This window comes from Manis pentadactyla, chromosome 3 (assembly GCF_030020395.1).
Source record: "Manis pentadactyla isolate mManPen7 chromosome 3, mManPen7.hap1, whole genome shotgun sequence".
NCBI classification, from domain to species: domain Eukaryota; kingdom Metazoa; phylum Chordata; class Mammalia; order Pholidota; family Manidae; genus Manis; species Manis pentadactyla.
Genome location: NC_080021.1, coordinates 167,333,774 through 167,354,925, shown reverse-complemented (window position 1 = coordinate 167,354,925; position 21,152 = coordinate 167,333,774). Strand labels below are relative to the sequence as shown.

Sequence of the window (21,152 nt, the reverse complement as noted above, 5' to 3'; positions counted from 1 at the left end):
TAGAAAATACATACTATATGGACCCACCAGTTTTTTACACCAGGATTCTGGGTGCAAAATTAATCAAAAAGTTAGCTGCATTTATTGAGAATTTGAAATTTAACAAGGTTTATTCCTGTCTGGTCCATTACACATTACCCAAGGATGTCCAAGGAAATGTCAAATGAGATCTTTTAGTTTTCACTGGGATAAAATTAGACTGGGTCTGATGAGCCAGAGGAGTACGACTGAGTGCCCTGGGCACAAGCTTCATAATATGGCTGTGCCCACAGACATATCTGCAGATCACTTCTCCTGGGATTCTCAAACCAGCTGCCAAATTTGCCACTCAGTTCCTGTGCGGTTCTCCATGTGACTTTCTGCTTATCCTGGCTTGACTGCTAGTTCTTTTGCACTCAACTGGTTATCTTGGCACCCCTGCCCCCCAGCTTCCCCAATATTCTGATTCCCTGGCTCACGCTCATAGCCCTTGTGTTGGAATTCAACCTTAATTTGACACTATCCTGAACTTGGTCACTGGTTTCCTCCCTAAGAGAAAGGCCTTTTTCCCAGGCAACAGCAGCCAGAGTCTGAACCTAGCTAATTCTTCTCTGCTGGATATTTTTAATTGCTGGAGCCTCTCCTCCCTTCTCTCCCTCTCAATCTTTCTCTCTTTCAACTATAATTAAAATTAACCCTTTGAAACCTGTTAACCCCTTAAGATAGGAGAGTCTTTACTACTTGACCTTCTATTGTTATTCTTTGGAAGGTAAGTGTCAGTTTGGATAACATGATTTCCGTAAGACTTCTTTTGGTAAAGTCTTGAAAATACCAGGTAGTTCTTTATCTACCATTCACTTCATGCCACTCTCACCCACTTACCGAGGCCAGCTTTAACTTGTCAGAAAGAAGTATTACCACTGATGGTTCAACCTTGACAATACTGGCATTTGGTATGGGATGATTCTTTGTTGTAAGGGATCATCCTACATATTGTAGGATATTTAGCAGCATCCTTGCCCTCTACCAACTAGGGGGTGACAAACCTACCCCTACTCCAGTCTTCACAGTCATATTATCTTTAAATGTTGCCAAATATCCTGGGAGCAGAGGAGAGTAAATGTACTTCCATTTGAAAACTACTATAGCCAAGGAACTCCATTTGCTACCCCTGGAGAAAATGTTTTAGGTGGCTATAGATTGTCTGCAAGAGGCTTCTCAAATCCTTGACTTTTCTCATTCTCTGAGGGACTGTATGAAGGTTTGAATTGGATGCAGGATTTCCCTACATGTGCCTACAAATGGACAGGGTGAGATTTAAAGGCTATAACATTGATCTACAAGGACCAACTCACAAAGTTAACATCTAGTCTTGGGCAGTTGTTGGCATAACCGTTTATCCTCTCCTGTTTCTCCAGTTCTCTCTACTACATTTCTAATTGGAAAGTTCTATTTGACTATAGGAAAGTGGTTGCAGTCATGAAATAAATTGTACCATATGTTTTCTTTATAATAAAAAATTGATACGTTTTTGTTGTTAAAGCAACTTTCAACTGAACTGATTGTGAGCGTATATTAAAGTTTTATTTCAAACTTGCCTGTGAGGGAAAAAGCTTAGATTTCTCTCAAGGTAGATTTCATAGGAAACTAAAAATGGACAGAAAATAATATTTGTTAGCTAGGTGTAAGAAAGAAATGTCTAGTTAAAAGTCATTTGGTTCAATGAAAGACTGATAGTTAGCTGGATGAATAAACTCTGTCTTCCCAGGAAAAACTTAAACATCAAAACTGTCAGAAATGCTCAATACTTTCCAGAAGGGTCTGTTAATAATGTCATAAAGCAGAGTTCTCCTTCTAGTATCATTTTCTAATGTTTGAAAGAATTTTTTTTCTTCACATGGTTCAACTTTCAAGAAATGAAGGAGATAGGAGAGAGATGAGAGTGAACTATTAATACATAGGAATGTGTCCCTTTGCTGGAAGCATACTTCTAGAACATGTAATTCCTAAACTTCCTTTTCCATCCACAGACCCTCCTCTTCCCCTCCTAGAGCATCTTCTCTCTACCTTTACCATGTGATTCTCAACTCACCTTCTTGGACATCTTTACCTCCAGAATTTAATTTTGGTCCAGGATTTCCCCATCTCCTTCATCAAAATGCTCTTTAAGCCTCAGTAGTTGAAAATAAGGCTCCAGGTCCTATAAGAAGAATCCATTTGGGGCTTTGATATACACAGTACAGTTTCTCAAGAGGCCTTCCCCCTGGGTGTGGAAGTAGATAATCCACTGAGTGTACTGAGTGTAGACCTTTCTTCTCTTCAGCATGCAAACACACACACATAGTCTTTGCAAGACAAACATCAGTTCTTAAGAGACTATACTGCTTTTTTAACTGGAGTAAATTATCAACAATATACTTACCACTCTGTATTATAATGCCTTTTCATTTCTACCTACTTTCATTCAAATTGTACTCTCTCTGACCTACTACAAATATGAATTATGCATATTACCAAGTGATATATTCTAACTACCCAGTGACTGCTAAAGTTTGGATATTATCACTTTCATGGTTACATTGAGTTCTTACCCAAGATTATGATTGTGGTATAAGGCTGAAAATGAAGGCTGATATTATGTGCTGCCTCAATATCTGGGAGAAACCAGATGACCTCAAGTAGCCTAACTGCAAATTCCCCTCCCCAGTCTGCTTGCATAGCTGAGGTCCCCTAGCCAAGCAAACCTCTTTATTCAAAGGAAAAGGTGCAATTCCTACTTGTCTCTGAGAAGTGAATTGTAATTCTCTGCCAGTCTACAGAATTATTCAAACAAGTTAATCCCACCCACCCATGGGAACCAGGGAGCACCCAAGTCTCATGATACTACAGTCTTCATACCACAGCCATTCCTTGTCCCTGTGCTCCACTGTGTAACCCCTGGGCTGTCCTGCATGATGTGGGTGTGTGGTGTCCTCCTTCCTAGGCTGTGAGTGTATTGGATTAATAAATTGTCCTTGTTCTCATCTGTCCACCTGTCAGGAGGTGTGTGTTGAGCCACTCCCATAGCCTAAGGCAGGAACACATCCCTCACCATGGGGTGAATGGGAGGCCGTTAAAACAATAATGATCCTTATCCTTGGGTCAATGGTGGTAGGTAGGAGGGTTGTTATTCTAAGAGCAATTTTAAAAATGAATGTAGCACAACACAGGTAAGTGTACAAATATTAAGTATATAGATCAATTGATTTTTATATGAGCTATATGGTATTTTTAGCTTATTTTTCAAACATTTCTAAAATAAGTTTTATTAGGGTTACTCTTTTTTTTACTGTAAATGCTTACTTATATCTATCCCTATATGTACCTATTTCGTAGATTCATATTGATTCTTTAATTCCATTTCTTCCCTTTAGATTCTATTGTCTTCTTCCTGAAGCATGCTCTTTAGTAATTTTTTCATCAACAGCCTGTGTGTGTAAAGAGGTCTTACTATGTTTCTTGGAAATAGCTTTGAAAGTGTATCTCGCCATGACCCTCCTTACCCCAGAACGACTCAGGAGACATGGGCCCACGCAAGAGATTTTATTATCTGAAAAATAAAGTGGCGGCCCCCAGAGAGAGGGAGCAGCGGCTCGTGGGTGAGGAGGCACGTTTTTAAGGAGTAGGGGTAGGGTGTGTTGTGCGTTGGTGATTGGATCTTAAGGGGTGGGGGTCTTAGTGCTCCAGAATTTGCCTTCAGGCTTGATTTTGCATGTATTTTGAATGATTCTGTAGCTATAGAATTTTAGGCTGATGTTTATTTTCTTTCAGCATTTAAATGTATTATTCCATTGTATTCTGGCCTCTGTTTTTTTGTTCTGTTGATAAATCTTTTATTAATGCAAGCATGTTACTTTGTAGGTAATCTGTTTTTTTGTTCTTTTTTTTTGTTGATATTAAATTTTTCCCTCTTTTTCATGTTATACTACAAAATGTACAGGTGTGTAGATAGTATTTATGTATATATGCTTTTATTTAGTGATTTATTTTTAGTGAGCTATAACATTCAGGAAATTGTACATTTCAACTAGATAATTCAATAAAATGTTAAGTCTGTATATACTCTTTTGTAACCACTACCTCAGTGAAGATCTAGAACATTTCCATTTCCATCACCCCAAGAAGTTTCTTCATACAGCTTCCATGTCAGTGTCATCTAGAGGTCACCAGTAATCTGATTTCTATTGTTATAGCTCAATTCTGCCTGTTTTTAAACTTTACACAGATGAAATCATACAATGTGCACATGAGTAAGATACTATTATTAATTTTTGTAAAATTATATCCTGTTTTTTTAATTTTCACTTTGTGATTCATGTATTTACAGTTACATATAGAAATAGATAATAAAAATGTACAGCAGGCTTTCATTTGACTTAAAACAGGAGTTGACATATTTTTAAGGACAGATTATATTTTAGGCTTTGTGGGTACATAGTCTCTGTTTCATATTCTATTTTTTTATACCCATATTTTCAGCTCAAGGGCTATATGCAGTAGGCTGTGCCTATATTTTGTCAACCTGTGGTTTAAAGTGCTGCTTATTTACCTATTTTCCACAGAAGGATTATTATCTGCTTTCTCTTTCTCTAATCCTATTGAAATTTGCTCTTCCCAAATGTAAGTGTATAAAGAGTAAATAAAATATGTATTCCTGGTTCACAATTTAACTCAGAAAATTTTATAAGTGAATGCAGCATGACAAAGGTCCCTAACTTTTAAAAGCATATATATAGTATTTCTAATAAGAGTTGTGAAATAGTATGTGGTCAGAAAGCAAACAAGAAGAGATCTAAATTCCTATAAATCATGAAGTTGACTTAAAAGGAATCAGAGCATTTGATATATTTTTCCTGACAAGTAGTCCCCCCCCTTCTTATTCTGTTTTATCAAGATCTCTTTGAAAGATTCTCTACATTGCCTAGGCCTCTGATTTGAAGAACTCTGCAATTTCTTTCACTTACGATACCGGCAAGAAGGGTTTTTGAAGACTTGAACAAGAAGCCTGTTTAAACTAGAATTATGTCTGTCCAAACCATTGGTCAGCACAGGAGCAAGGCAGTACTTTCCCACCATAGCTATAAATGCGCTGGGGAATAATTTGTTCTATCAGTACATTCCATCTCTCTTGCTCTATCAGGAGTTTGATCTTATCTCTAGAGATTAGGGCAAGCCAATGTGCTAATTGTGACCTTATGCAACAACTTTAGTAACCCAGGAAAATATAAAGTTTCCTAATGAAAGATGATTCAGTCTTCCTCAGCCAGGCCAAGGCATTTTATTATTTTGGAATAATCTCTCTCTTTGGAAAACTCTAAATCATATTTAAGAGACGCATTTATGTTTAGAGTAAGCATTGCTGGAACCCTTTGCAATAAACTAAGAATTGGAGGACAGTAATAATTTAATTTTTCAGGGTACTTTTTTCTTTTCTCCCTTTTTTGTTTCCAGCTCTGTTTCATAAGTAGAAGATCCTTGAGTTTAATTGCTAGTGGGAGGCTATGCCAGACCCTCTTTTGGTGAGGCTTGTTTTTTCTGGAAACGCATGTCTTATTTACCTGCACTGGTTCAGGATTCAGATAACCATGTGTTGAAGGGTGATGCCTGTCACTAAAAACCACAAGGTCAAGATCCAGCCTGCTGAAGACCATAAAAATTAGTATATGAGAAAGAGATAATGTTGGGAATTCTATTGAGGGTCCTGATCAAAAGCTAAATTTTAGTGAACTGAACTCAAGTTATAGTTTGATGGGATAACATCTGGAATTCTGCCTATGAACTTCCAGATCTACAAAATAGCTAGAAACCCCTGAACTTTAACTGAGCTTTCCTCTTACACAAAAGGTTCTCTCCTGGCTGGAGCTTATCTTTTAGTTATGATTATGCTTTTTAAACATAAAAACACTTCCGTATTTTACTGTATTATGTGATAAGTATTATTTTCATCTCTTCTTTATTGGCCCACAGGGAGAGAAAGAGGTTGTTAGATATGAAACAGGGATAACACATCTTTAAGCTTCTCTTTGAATACCATCTTGCAACATGGCTGATTACATAAATTTGAAATGAATACTATCCTGGAGCATTTTGTAGAGCAGATCCTGTTTGTACATTTACAAACAAATATGTAAAAATATGTGCCTATGTAAGCTACATGGTTTCTTTTCACTCTGTGCATGTTTTTTCCTTTTCACAGTGTGTATGTTTTGTTTTACAGATAAAACATATGAAGCTGCTATTCAACAGTTGAAGTAGAAAAGTGTATTTTTCTCTTTTGAGGTAGGTAGGCCTCCAGGTGGGAAAATAGTGAAATGTTAGCTGGGGCTTTCAAAGGCTCTGTTGTGGGCTCTAAAGGCATCAAGTTTGACAATCTGTATTGAAACAGTCACAAAACCATAATTTAATTACCCTAAAGACATAGAGCTTCTTCGCTTTAGGAAAATTGAATGCCTTTCTACCTACATCCTTCCCTTTCATGTGCAAAACCTATCTGATAAAAGAAAAAGGAAAAAAATGAACTACTTAAAAAAGAAAACACTTAAGGGCAAGAAATGGAGGAGGGTAGTGGGGAGATCCAAAATTATCTTTTACTAACTAATGTGCAAAGGTGTCATCTACATATAAAAACAAGAACTTGCACATTGTTAGTATATCCCCTAAAGAGTGTGTTCTCTCTAATGCTGGATTTTCTCTCTGGATTCCTGACATACAACAGGAAAAGTAAAAAAAGATGCCCAGTGAATCATATAAGTAAATCCTGTTTGTAACAAATTCCCTGGTTCTGTACTATATATAGAACTTACGCTGAAAAGAAATTAAAGTAACAGATATGCCATAACCATTTAGTAGTAATGTTTTGTATTTTTCATCCAAACTCACTCCAACAAGTTTAATTTGAGATAGAAAATTCTGATAGAGTTAATAGGCAGACCCATACTAAAGTAATATTTTAACGTAGATAGGTCTGTCATCTGCAAATACCTTAATGTAAAGATGAAATAGCTATAAGCACATGAACTTCAATCAAATAAAACAAGTGCATTATTTATCTTTATGATCAATCATCTTCATACTGGTAGCTACTCTGTTTTAGGTTTTTCTGAGAGATCCTTTATGTATATTTTCTCATCTAATCCTCACACAACTCTAGAAGGTGGGCATTAGGACTTTCATTTTATAAGTGTAAGTATAAGCACAGGAAGGGCAAGTGACTTGTCCAAACGCCACACCCGGTCACATGCAGAGCTCCCTACTATGGTTGGAATTCTCTAAGCAAGAAATGAAATCTCACAGGGTTACCTTAGTGGCCTCTGCTCACTGGTTAGTTAGCAGAACTGAGAATAGTGTCCGGACCCTTTGAGTTTCTCCCTAGGGTTCCTTCTCATACCTCACAACTTTCCTATCCATAGATCTCCTGTAGCCTAGAAAGAAAATGATCCCTACAGTGAACTGCATGCAAAAGGTAAAATTTCTGGAATTTGAAGTCTCAAGTCATAAATCTTTTAGTAATACAGAAACTATCCATTAAAAACTATAATGCAGATGCTTCTTTAAGGCAATCCAGTCATGCTTCACCTGAATAATCCTTTATTCGTGGCTAATCAATAGGAGCTCATACTTTTTCTTTTGTGTCTTAACAAATAACATTGACTTTTAAATTGAAAAGGTATTTTTTCTTCTTTTTCTACTTGGACAATGACATCCTGTAGTTTAAAGTAAGCAAATAAACTATTTGTACTGCAGCAACCTCGATACAATGTTAGCCAATTAAATCCACAAACAAAAGGCTCAGAGGGGGACTTCTTCCCCCCACACAAACACAGAACACAGAACACCTTTGGAAAACAGAGCAGGTGCCATATCTGAAGTACATCAACCAGGGAAAAACCAGACATGATTCCCATCATCCAAATAGGAAGATGAAAACCCCTGCCCCCTATAGAAAGCTGATTAGAACAAAAAAATCTAATAAAATTACAGATTTTTCATTGCAAACTCATACTCTGAAGGCTGAGTTGCTTAGATTTCAGTTGTAGTCATACTTGAGTATCCTTTTGCTAAGTATTAATGTTGTAGTAAAGGTCATTACTTTTGTATATATTCGGCTGTTGAAATTGTGTGAAACATAGCTGTGCATTTTAACATCCATTCTTCTGACACAGACTCCGGGATCCCAACATGCCTGCAAGGACATCTTTGCCTTTGAAAAATATAACATAGCAAACTTCAGACAACTGACCTAGGAATTCAGTTTTGGGTATTTAGTTTCTCTCTAAGCTTGCACTTCAAGTGATTCATTCCAAAATTAGCAATGCTGAACACCCCCATGCTGTAGAACCCAAATTAAGAACAGACCAAGTCTTGGCCAAATGGTAGAGAAAGAATAGGACTAATAATTAGGGCAGATGGAAGAGCAGTATTCTGTGAGAACAGCCAGGTCAACAATTACCTCTTTCACTAGCAACAACCATTGAGTGTCCATTACTGGGAGGCACTGGTCTTATTTTAAGCTCTCACCAGGTGAGAGGTTTACTGACCCATCCCTCTTCCTCTCCAGCTTCTTGGATGAGCTAAAAAATTTTTCTTACACCTTAACTTTCTTCTTAGAGTTTTTAGGGTTTGCTTTGAAACTTGTGAAAGTCTCTGAGACCTTTGAGGAATTTGGTGACTGAAGACCCAGTACAAACTCACCATTATCATAGGGACAGAGAACACCAGAGTCGTGCTTTTCTGGTGTTACTTGAGCACTTGAGTTTTTACATTTAATTTATTTTCCTCTTGGTTTGCTTTAAAATAAATCAGCAAAACTTTTGAGTGCAATAACCCATTTTTGCCCAGTTTGCAGCTCCCACCACACACACACACACACACACACACACACACACACTGGAGGGAATTAAGATCTTCCTTAAACTGTATTGATAACTTGAGAGATTTCCATACAACCATGATTACGCCAAATGCAGTTGCAGTTCTATGTTAGTTCTAATTATATTTACATTCTTAGACAGCCTTCATAAACAATATCGTTTAATGTCTTTCAGTTCACGATCTCTATCCTTCAGTTAAAAAAAACCTGAAGGCCAGAGAAGCAGGGATTTGCAAAAGCCATGCAAGTAAGAAGTAGTAAAACCCTGAAAGCAGGTTTTTCTGATTTTAAGTCCTTCACTCATTCCATGTACATGGCTTTAGGATACAGTGTAAAAATTGATTATGTTAATTCCAGCATGCTTGTAGAAATTCAAACTTGTCCTTATTTATTCATTCTATGGTTGGGGCTCAGGCTCACACATAAAGAAGCAATTAGTTTGAGGACGTATCTCTAAACAGAAACTTAATCAATTTGTTGTACTTATTATTGACATTGCCTGGCTTTTTAACCCTATTTTTTTCCCAGTATGTAACCAGAATACACTGAAGTTACACTAGCAAAAAGGGAAAAGGCAGGATACTTATAGGGTCGCATTAAATGTTAATTCTATCAGAGTCTCCTTCCTAAAGTGAGTAAACAGAGAAGAAAGACATTAATGTCATCCAAATATAACATAGCCAATTGTGTTATCTGCATTTAACCTCAGAAGTATGATTCAAAAAATAGATTAAATATTTACATATTTAGTAAGCAAAAGAGAAATATATATTATCTATTATGCCCATAGTCTTCTATTAAGCACTGTAGAAACAGCATAAATTATAAAACATGGTCTGGAAATCAGGCTAATGATCAAGTTAACAAAATTGTATGTGTGTGTGTATGTGTGTGTAAAATATAAGAAATACATAAATTATAAGCCCACATAAAGCTATAAGCAGTAATTTCAGGCATTATAAAAAGTACAATCAGTGAGACATAAGATTTCTGATAGAATTTAAATAATCTGTATTTTACTTGGTTTATCTCATCCTAGTTTCCTTAATTAAATTATTAACTAGAAATCATAATCTAGAAATCTCTAATTTATTCTTCCAACTTTCCAACATACAAGGCCAGCTGCCTACTGGGCAGGTCTATTTTGCTACCGCACAGGAAACTCAAACTCAGTGTATCCCAAACTGGGCAGGTGTTCCTAGCTACCCCTGTCTTCTGTTCCCCTTATCAACGAATGGCACCACCATCTATTTAATTGCTTAAAGTATTGTCCTTGTTATTAGCCTGATTTATTGAAGATCTTAACACCTGAGTAACATTTTTATTCTCCATCCACACTCCTGACATTGTCAGAATCAGTTAAATGCCCACACCGATGACCTTATCATTATTATATGCTTTCATGATCCTTTGCTTTCTCATATTCCATGGGCTCTTCCTCTAGTGCGGAAAAGCCACCTGTTTCCATGGTCATATTCTGGACATCCTCATCACCTGAATTTGCTTTGCCTCTGAGATTCATGACCCCAATATGCCACTGTCCTATCTTTGTATCTTTTTACTCCACAATTTTGCCTCATGGTGGTCTCCAGTTCATCAACTCAACCTCTTCCATCCTATTTATCTGCCCCCTCCTTTCCCTATCTCCCACCTTATTGGGCTTACTTCACATGAAATATCACTGTAAACAGCCATACATATATTCTCCACTCTCATCCCTTCTTTTTGTTGTACCCCTTGGGGAAAATTTAGTCCTGGATGAACTAAGCTATTAAATGTCTCTGTATGTTCACTCTAAGACTGATTGTTGCTAGGAAAAAAAAAAAAGCATGCAATATGGCAGATTGATATCATTCACAAATTCCTGGCTACTAACCTCAATTGAGTATTCAACATTACTAGTGATACTACAATCTTTCTTTGGTGTTATTCTGTTTCTGTTCCCATATCTTGTCACTTTCCTCAAACTTCCCTAAACTCCTCACTCATCCAGATGGTAACTCCCCTAAAACAGCCCATCAGTCCTTCCACTTAGAAACTAGAACATTAGGGAACTTGAAAAACATTTTCTAAAAATTGAAGTTGACTTGTTTTTGTGCCATTTCAGGAAGTCCTTTATTTTGCTGTCTTTACCAAATGTATTCACATCTACTATCTAATTGTATCTGGCATTTTTATGCAATAAAACATTCCTAAATGATGACATATTTTGGGAGACTAAATAATGGAACACAAAAATATCCTAGTCCTAGTCCTCAGAATTTGTGACTGTCACCTTATATGGAACTTTGCAGGTGTGATCACGTTAAGGATCTTGGAATGGGAAATTACCCTGGATTACCCAGGTAAAGCCGAAGTGTAATTACAAGTGACCTTATCAGAGGGAAGTAGTGGAAAATTTGACTACAGAAAAAGGCAGTGTGACAGTGGGAGCAGAGGAGGGAAGGAGATGTACTGCCGCAGACGGGTCATGCACCGAAGATGCAGGTGGCTCCCAGAAGCTAGAACAGGCAAGGAAATGGACGTTGCCCTCCGGATGGCAGAAGGAAGCAGCCCTGCCGACACACTGGCTTTCAGCTCTGTAAGAGTCATTTGGGGCTTCTGACCTCCAGAATTGTAAAGCAATAAATCAGTGTTCTCTTAAGCCACTCAATTTGTAGTAAATTGTTATAGCAGTCATAGGAAACTGAAACATATACTGCCTTTGTCTTCTGTATCTGCTTTTTCCCTTAAAAATATACTTTTGAAATGTTTTCATGTTAAAAATATACACCTAATTCATTCATTCTTTTAACTGTCACCCAATACTGCAAAATATACATGTAATTTATTTGTTTTTCTGATGAGAGACAAATTTCTGATGAGTTCCAACATCTTACTATTACCATACTTCCAAGAACATTCTTACATATATCTTCAGACACTCTAAGAAATGGAAATGGATACATCTCTAGAAATGGAAAGGCTGAGTTGTTTCATTTTTATTTTGCTGTGCAGCAAAGTACTGTAATCTTAGTGGCTCAAAACAGCACACATTTTTTTAATCTTATACTTCTAGAGGTCTGAAGTCTGTAATGAGTCTCACTGTGCTAAAATCAAGGTATTGGTAGGACTGCATTCCTGGAGGTGAGGCTCCAGGAAAAAAAATAAATCCATTTTCATACGTTCTCTAGCTTTTTGAGACAACCCACATTCCTTGGCTTGTGTCCCCTTCCATCTTCAAAGGCAGCAGCGGAATCACTCTGACCTCTGCTTCTGTCCTCACATCTCCTCCTGCCTCCCTCTTTCACTGACAAGAAAATTACACTGTAAAATCTAGGGTACTCTCTCCATAGCAAGACCCCTTATTCATATCTGCAATGTCTGTTTTGTCATGTAAAGTATCATATGTATAGGTTCCAGGGATTAGGACATGGACATCTTTGGGGTCCATCTTTGTGCCTTCCATATAAGGCATAACAAATGTACCTGTTCAACTTTACTAGCTATTGCCAACTCTCTTTACAAATTGGTGGTTCTAGGTATTCTCACATTAAAAACAGATAAGTTTCAGTCTTCCCACTCACTTTGTATTAACAGAATTTATAATTTTTCTCAGCTGAAACATGTAAATGAATTCTGATATTTTTATTCGCTTATTTTTCTGACTGTTGAGGTTTGTCACTTAACATATGTTGATCAGGCAACTTTTTAAAAATTTCTCTTCATATCTTTTGCCTCACCCTTTTGGTCTAAGTAGTCTGTCTTTTCATACTGAGTTTATGAACTTTTAGAATATAATTTAGAAATGACTCCTTTGTCAATTACAACACTTGAAAACATTTCTTCCCTATCATGGCTGACATTTTCACTTATATTAGGCATTTATGCATTTTTTAAGCACTCATTCACAATTGTTTCCTGTGGTTTCTGCTGTTTTCATCATGATTAATAAATGTCCAAGTTTTTCTACATATTATTCTTATGTATTTACAGTTTTGCTTTTCAAATTTTGATGTTTTACACACCTGGAAATATTTTTATATGATGTGAACTAGAAGTAGCGTGTTTATTTTTCTTCAACATGGATAGTCAAAAGATGTATCGGATACTTTCCTGTTGGTCATATAGCAAGCTCTCAGATTTGTCCTGATGACTTTGGTCCATGTACATTTATTGTGATTATGTTGACTCTTTTCATTTTTAAAAAAAATGAGATATAGCATATAATTTTAAGTGTAAAGCTTAATGATTTTTTAAATATGTATCTTATGAGTTATGCTTACTCATAAGATATGAGACATTTCCAGAACCCCAGAAGACCCCCTCTTGCCTTATCTAAGCCTGTACCTCCCTCTAATGCTAACCACTAATCTGATCTGATTTCTGTATTCAACAGTCAGTCTTGCCTGCTTTTCATTCATACAGACAGAAATGGACAGTAGATCAGTAGATCCCCTTATGTGCCTGGCTTCTTTTGTTCAATATAATGTCCATCAGATTTCTCCATGTTGTGGCATGCACTAGCAGTTTTGTTAGTTTGTTTTTAAGTTTTGTAGTATTTCATTGTCTAACATATCATAATTCAGCCAGTCTCCCTTTGATGGGAATTTGGGCTCTTTGGGGGCCATTTTGGATCAAACTTCTATGGACATTCAAACTTCATGTCTTTTGGCGGACAGTTCCTACTGTTGGGAATATAACTAAGAGTGGAGTTGCTGAGTCATAGGGAAAGTGTACCAACTACATTCAGTGGAAACTGCCAATTTTCCAAAGGGTTCGTATCATTTTGCTCTCCCAACAGTGATGTAGGGAAGCTCCAGTTAACTCACATCTTACTAATACTTTCATGTTTTAGCTCTTCTGATGAATACCTAGTGTTACCTCATTGTGATTTCATTTTGCCTCCCTTTGAGGAATAATGATGTAGAGAACATCTTTGTCTGTTTTTGGGCCGTTTGGATATCCTCTTTTGTAATATGTCTGTTCAAGTTATTTTACTTTTACGAATTTAGCAATTTGTCTTTTTCTTACACATGTATAAAAGTTATATATAGCGGACACTAGTCATTTGCTAATACCTCTTGTAGCCTGGCCTGGCTTATCACTTTCTCACTGGAGTCTTCTGATTACAGAAGTTTTAAGAATTTAAGAGATCTGATTTAATCACTTGTGATTTTTATAAATAGTGCATTTATGTGTGTGGCATTTAAAAAATATTTGCTTACCTAAGTTTATGGAGTATTTTCCTGTGTTTTCTTTTAGAAGTTTTGTAGTTTTTGCTTTCACATTTATGTCTATGGTCTATTTAAAATTGACTTTTGTGAATAGTATGAGGAGGTTGAGATTTACTTTTTTCTGTATGGTTCCTGTGCTTCAGCATCATTTATTGAAAAGGCCAGTCTTTCCTTGATGTGCTTATTCCATTAGTCACTCATGAACCAAGTGGCCATTTAAGTGCAGGACTATCTCTGGACTCTCTATTCTGTCCCATTGAGATATTTATCTACTTTGTGTCACTACCATTTAACTGTATTAATATAGTAAATCTTTGTAGTAAATTTTGAAATGGTGTAGATTAAGATAAAAAATTACACTTTTCTATACCAAGACTGTCTTAGCCATTATTCTAAGTTATCTGTGTCTCTGTATTAGAATCAACTCATCAGTTTACACATACAATCAAACCTTCTGGCATTCTGATTTGCTTGTATTAAAGTTATAATTCAATTGAGGGAGCATTGACTTCTTAATAGTACTGAGTCTAACAATACATAAATATGGCATATTGCTCATTTATTTAGATTTTTTATTATTTTTCTAATTATGTTTTGTTTTCATTGTAGAATTATTTATTTAAATTTTTTTCATTTTAAGTAGATTGTTAAACTTATTTCTAAGTTTATGAAATTTTTTTGATGTTATTATAAATGTTCTTATTTAAAATTTTATCTTCTGTTTGTTACTAGTATATAGAAATATAATTTAATTTTTATTTACTAGTATATAGAAATTTAATTTTTATAACAACATTGTACCTAGCAACATTGCTAATTTGTTACTCTAATAACTTATAGATGATTTTGTATTTTATGTTAAAAGTAAAAAACAGTTTTATATCTTCCTTTCCAAACTGTATACCTTTTTTCATGCCATATTTTATTGACTAGGACCTCTTTTGCAATACTGAATAGAAGCAGTAAAAAATGAAAATCATCACCTTGTTTCTTAGGGTGAAATAGTAAATGTTTCACCATTAACTATGATGTTAGCTATAATCTTCAAGTAGAAACCCTTTATCAGATTAAAGAAAGTCCCTTGTAGTCTTAATTTGCTGATAAATTTGTATAAGAAAGTAGTAAATCCTATCAAATTATTTTTCTACATCCATAGAAATGGTAATATCAGTATATAAAGTGTTTTTTTCCTAGCTTAGTTGGATAAATTACATGATTGACTTTAAAGATTAAATCAGTTTTTCATATCTCTCATTTGATCATGATGTATTGGGTGTTTTATAAGTCATTATGGTCAATTTACCAATATTGTATTGAGAAGTTTTTTCATATATCTTTATAAGAAATATTGATCTTTAATTATCTTTTTAAGTAAATGTCTATGTCAGTTATCACTGCCAAGCCCTCATAAAATGAATTAGGAAGTGTTCCTTCTTTTTCTCTTTTCTGAAGGAGTTATGCTAACATTGACATTATTTCTTGATAAAATGTTTAGAAGAACTCATTAATAAAAACACCTTCAGCTTGAGTTTTCTTTGTGGAAGGTGTTCAGTTATACATTTAATTGCTTTAAAAGATAGCCTTATTCAAACTTCCTAATATTTATTTGTATTAGTTTAGGAATTTGTGTTTTTCAAATAATGTTTATTTCATTGAAATTGTTGAATTTATCATCATACATTAGGTTATAACAACACCTTATTATCCTTTTTACTATCTACAGGATCTGTAGTGATGGTTCCTATTCCATTTTTAATACTGATACTTTAATCCTCCATTCCTTGTAGTGAGATATATCTTACTAATGGTTTATTATTACATTATTTATATTAATTAGTATGTATCAACTTTTCTACAAACCAACTTTTGACTCTATTGATTTTCTCTTATAACTTTTCTCTAAAGTCAGTTATTTCTGCTCTTCTAGTTATTATTTTGTTCTAGTTCCTTTTGAGTTGAATTCATAATTTGTTACATTTCTGAAACAAGACAAGAATTGTACAATCACCATCTGTGCTTTTGGTGGCATGTATTTAACATTTCTGTTTTTAACAGCTAGCACATTCCTGATTGTTGTTTTAAACATTTAATATTCTTTTATATTTTCATATTTACCCACATACGTGCCACTTTTGTTGCTCTTTAGTGCTTCCTACAGTTTTGTTTCCACCTTGGGCCATTTTTCTTTGGCCTGAAAAACTTGCTTACTCTTGCTATGTGTGTCTACTGGTAATAAATTCAACTAGAGTTTATTTGTAGGGAAGGATTTTAATTTGGCTTCAATGTAAGGACTTTATTTTTTTGGCTAGGCATAGAATTATAGGCCAGAAATTTTTGTACTTTCTTTCAGCACCTTAAAAACGTCGTTCCATTGAGTTATTGGCTTCTATAGTTTCTGCTGTGAAGTTGGCCTTTAGAATTGTTGTTGTTAATTAGAAGGTCGTAGATCTTTTCTTCTTTGGATGTTTTTATACTTTGTTGTTTTATTTGATTTTCAGCAGTTTCTCCATGATGTTTCTAGTGTGATTATTCAATCTATCCTGCTCAGTTTTCCCTGACTTTTTGAAATTATGGGTTGTTTTCTGTCATCTTTTTGGAAAATTCTCTACTACTATTGTTTCAAATATCACTTCTGTTTTCTCTTCTCTCCTTCTGTGATTCCAGTTACACAAGTATTAAGTCATTTGTCCATAATTTACCTGTCTCAAGACTGTTCTTTTTTTTAAATCTTTTTCTCTCTCAAATGGATATTTTCCTTTTACCTGGATTCAGATAAGCTTGCAATGTATACCAGACTGTATGGAGGTGCTCAAAAAATGTACGAGTATTTCAAAAGGACATCAGTACTGTCAATAGCTAAATATAAGATAATTTGAGCAACAAAATAGGTAATGATAGTGATGGATTATAACCCATAAAATAAAAATATATATCCATGAAGTCATGCTGACATAAGTAGCTGAATCAAGAAATAAATGATAAAATGGGTAACTGTTTCATGCAGCAAAATTCTAGTTAATTAAGGCAGAAGGAATGATAGCAATAGAGAATTTCCATTTGGCAAAAACACACTAATATTTGTTACAGATAAAAATCATCAATGGCTGCTGAAATGAGTAGATGAAAGTAACGTGAGAATCAGGGTATTTAAGTGGTCTCAAGATACTTCCCCACATACTTATTAATTACAAAGGAAAAAATAATAACTTCACAGTGGAGAAACCTTGCAGACACTCCTTTAATCAAGTGATCGAAGTTAACATCACCAGAAATACGGCACGATGCACCCACTGATAGAATGCACTGCCAAGAGCCCAACATTACTTTATCCCAAAATAACTTCAATGCAATCATGAGAACACACCAGATAAACACACATTGAGGAACATTTTACAAAATAACTAGCCAGTGTACTTCAAAAGTATCAAGGTCATAGAAGACAAACACTGAGACACTGCACCTGACGAGAGGAATTAGAGGGGCCATGAAAAGTAAATGCAGTGTGAGATTCTGGAGTGGATCCTGAGTCAAAAAAAGAAAATTAATGGAACAGTTGGTGAAATTCAAACAAGGCCTGAGGTTAATAATATTACCTCATAGTTAATTTCCTGATTTAGAAGATGGTGCTCTGATTCCATAAGATGGGATGGTAACATCCAGGACAGAGGAGCGCAGGGCAGATGAGAGCATGGGCGCTATTGTTGCGACTTGTTCTGTCTGTAATATTGCAAAATGAAATTGGTTTAAAAAATACTTGTCTTCTGCTTAAAGTATCTAAGCCACAACAGAAACAAGTGCTGTTTCTCTTGCCAGTAGTTTTTCTTGGTTTACTTTCAGTGTGTCCTGTTTTAGCATGCCTCATGATGGTTGATGTAATGTCAGTGTGGCTAAAGAATTAAGACTCTTGAAGATGTTATTTTCTTCCAATGAAGGTTAGTTTTCCTTGCAGGCAAGTGTAGCACCAGTGGACATCCTAACTCCTGAATGGAAGCAGCCAATAAAGCAAATCTTTTAGGTACTTTCTGGGGAGGAGGGGGGGAAACTGCAGGTACTCAACCCTGTTGTAGCATGAAAGCCGTAGACAATATATAAAGCAATGGATGTGTGTGGCTGTGAGGCAGTAAAATTTTATTTACAGAAACAAGCACAGTTTGCAGAACTTGTTATGGGGGAATTTATAATGGCTGGAGCATCTAAGTTTGCCCTTGCTTCTAGTGCATGGCGCCCTGGAATACAATAAAGTGCTGGAAATGCTTGCCATGCTCCTGAACTCTAAACTGTCTCCCAGCTGCTGAAATCTCTATTCAGACCTTTAGCTTCCCACCTAACACTGTCCACTCAGTTCGTCTAAATTTGGCCCTGGGACAATCTAGGAATCATCTAATTTGAGGGCATTAGTACATACCCATTTTAAGACTTTCTGCTCTGACTCTCTCCTTTCCATGGTTTTCTCCCCATTTATCTCAAGTCTCTCTGATAGCCCCAAATCCCTGGTCTTCCCAGTGGAGTAAGATGCATCTCTAGCCCACTGAGACCTTGGAAGCGTGGTCAGAGGAATGGCCAGGTAACTGGAGCTTACCTGGTGTATGTTCCTTCTTTCAGGAGCTCTGCTTCCTGCAGTTCCTGGCTACCTTGTGAAGGGCCCCCACCAGTAAGATGGCGAACTTCCGGCTTCTCTTCCGGGTCCTCAGTTCCTGACGGCACCACCTAAAGACCTATCACCTCTCTCCCCACTCCCACTCCCAGCACCTAGCCAATAGCCACCAGCCCCGTAGAAGTGACACCACAGTCACCTCATGCCCCTTCCTATATAACCCAGCACCTTTCCCCAATAAAGCGGAATTCTCTGGTGAATTGCTGTGTGTCGCTCCTTTCCTTTCATTGGTGCCAAAACCCGGGAGACGGGACACCCCAACTGGGCCCCGTCTTCCCCCGACACCAGCAGCAGCTTGCCCTCATCCTCTTTTTCCGGCGCTGACTCCTCACACTCACCACTCCTCTTTGGCCTTTGGGTAAGTTTTCCCCCGGAGCGGGCCGCTCTTCCCCGAGCTATCGCAGCGCCATTGACCGTGATCGTCCGGCAAGGCCCTGACGCTCGGGGATGAAGAAAGAACTCTCCCTGCCTCCGGCCTTCACGGCTGCAGCAGACCCGCAGGCCCCCCATCCAACAGCCATAAACGAGTCTCCTTTGTGGATGAGAACGCTCCCTTTTCCACTCCTTCCTTCCATTTTACCTGCCGAAATCCGTTCTGTCCGCCGAAAACTCCTAGTACTAGGTACCTCGGACTCCGGCACTCTGCCTTCTTAGAGAAGTCTGGGTGACGACCCACACTTCCTAAGAAACCGACTCGTATACGAGTTTCCGCAGACCACCAAGGATCACCGGGGACGCCCTTTGTCTCCTTGCGGTCTGCTCCCAGTCCGAGGGTCTCCGTTCGTCTTCCCCTGTTTGTCTCCTTCTCTGTCCTTTAGCCATGGGAGCCTCCTCATCCCTCCCTGAAAGCTCACCTCTTGAATGCCTGCTCAAGCATCTAGCCACCCTCTCCCTGACGCCTGATATAAAACCAAAACTTCTCCGTAACTACTGCTCCCAAGATTGGCCGACATACCCCCTAGACAATAACAACCAATGGCCCACAGGGGGAACTCTTGATCCTAACATCACTCGCGATCTCTTTAACTACTGCCAGCGCCTGAAAAACTGGAAGGAGATTCCCTATACCGAAGCTTTCCCCCTCCTCGTCCCCCCACCTCCCCCCAAGTTCTCCCAGCCTGCAAGCCGTCTCCCCCGCAGAAGCCTCCCGTTCACTCCCTTCCCCCTCCTCTCCTACAACAGCCCCTCCCCCTTCCTCCACCACCATCTCCTCCCCCACCTCACCCCCCTGCAGATCAAGCCTGAGCCTTTCAGCTCCCCTCTAACTAAGTTCCAGGAGCCTCCTCTGTCTTTGCCCCCATCACCTGTTTCTCCCCCACAGACTGAGCCAGAACCCTTCAGTCCCCCTCAGACTCGGTCCCAAGGGCCTCCCAAAATTATCGCCCCCCTCCGGGAGGTAGCAGGATCCGAAGGCATCGTGCGCGTTCACGTCCCTTTCTCCTTAAGAGATTTAGCCCAACTTGAGAAACGCCTAAGTTCCTTTTCCACTGATCCCACGACATATATTAAGGAGTTTCAATGGACCCTCCAGTCATACAGCCTCACACATCATGACATTTTCATGCTCCTAGCCAATACCCTCCTTCCTGAAGAGCATAGATGAGTTTGAGACTTCGCCCAAACACACGCCACCTAAACCCACAGAACTGACCCCACCTATCCCTCTGGCCCCACCACTGTCCCCGAACAAGACCCACACTGAGATTATAACATCACTGTGAGTCTCCGCTCTCAAGATATCTTTGCCTGCTGCTTAATAGCAAGTCTGAAAAAAACAGCTCGTAAATAATCAATTTTCAAAAGCTCCCTCTGAGTTCTTAGACAGACTCACTCAAGCCCTATTACAGTATACCAGCCTGGACCCAGAAACGCCTGATGGGAGACATGTCCTTATGACATACTTCCTAGCTCAAAGCTACCCCGACATTAAAGCTAAACTCAAAAAGTTAGAACAGGGCCCCGCTACCCCACAGACTGAGATCTTAACAGTGGCCTTTAAAGTCTTCCATAACCGGGAAGAGGAGAAGGAACACCGTAAACAAAAGGCTGATCAGGCCAATTTCCAAATGTTAGCTCAGCTGATAAAACCACAACCTGGGCGCTCTTCTACAAACAAGCCCCCCACAGGAGCTTGTTTCAAGTGTGGACAAGAAGGACATTGGTCAAGGGCATGCCCCTACCCCAGATCTCCTACCACCCCATGCCCCAGTTGCCACAAAAAGGGCCACTGGAGGTCTGATTGCCCAGCCACCCAAAGGGGAGGCTGGATGAACAACCCCCATCCTAAGCCCGCCGTAGTGGGGCTGGCAGAAGAAGATTGATGGGGCCCGGGGGCTTCTCGCCCGACCATTTCCATCACCAAACAGGAGCCCAGGGTTACTTCAGTAATAGACGG

General features: G+C 37.9%; 1 long non-coding RNA gene across 1 annotated transcript in view; it reads left to right on the top strand.

Moving 5' to 3' along the window:
- LOC130683189 (uncharacterized) overlaps positions 1 to 19,038 on the top strand; it is a 94,184-nt gene extending 75,146 nt beyond the window's left edge. The window contains exon 3 of the long non-coding RNA XR_008996805.1: positions 18,706 to 19,038. This is a non-coding gene — a long non-coding RNA (uncharacterized LOC130683189). The remainder of the gene's footprint in view (positions 1 to 18,705) is intronic.
- The last annotated feature ends 2,114 nt before the right edge of the window (positions 19,039 to 21,152 follow it).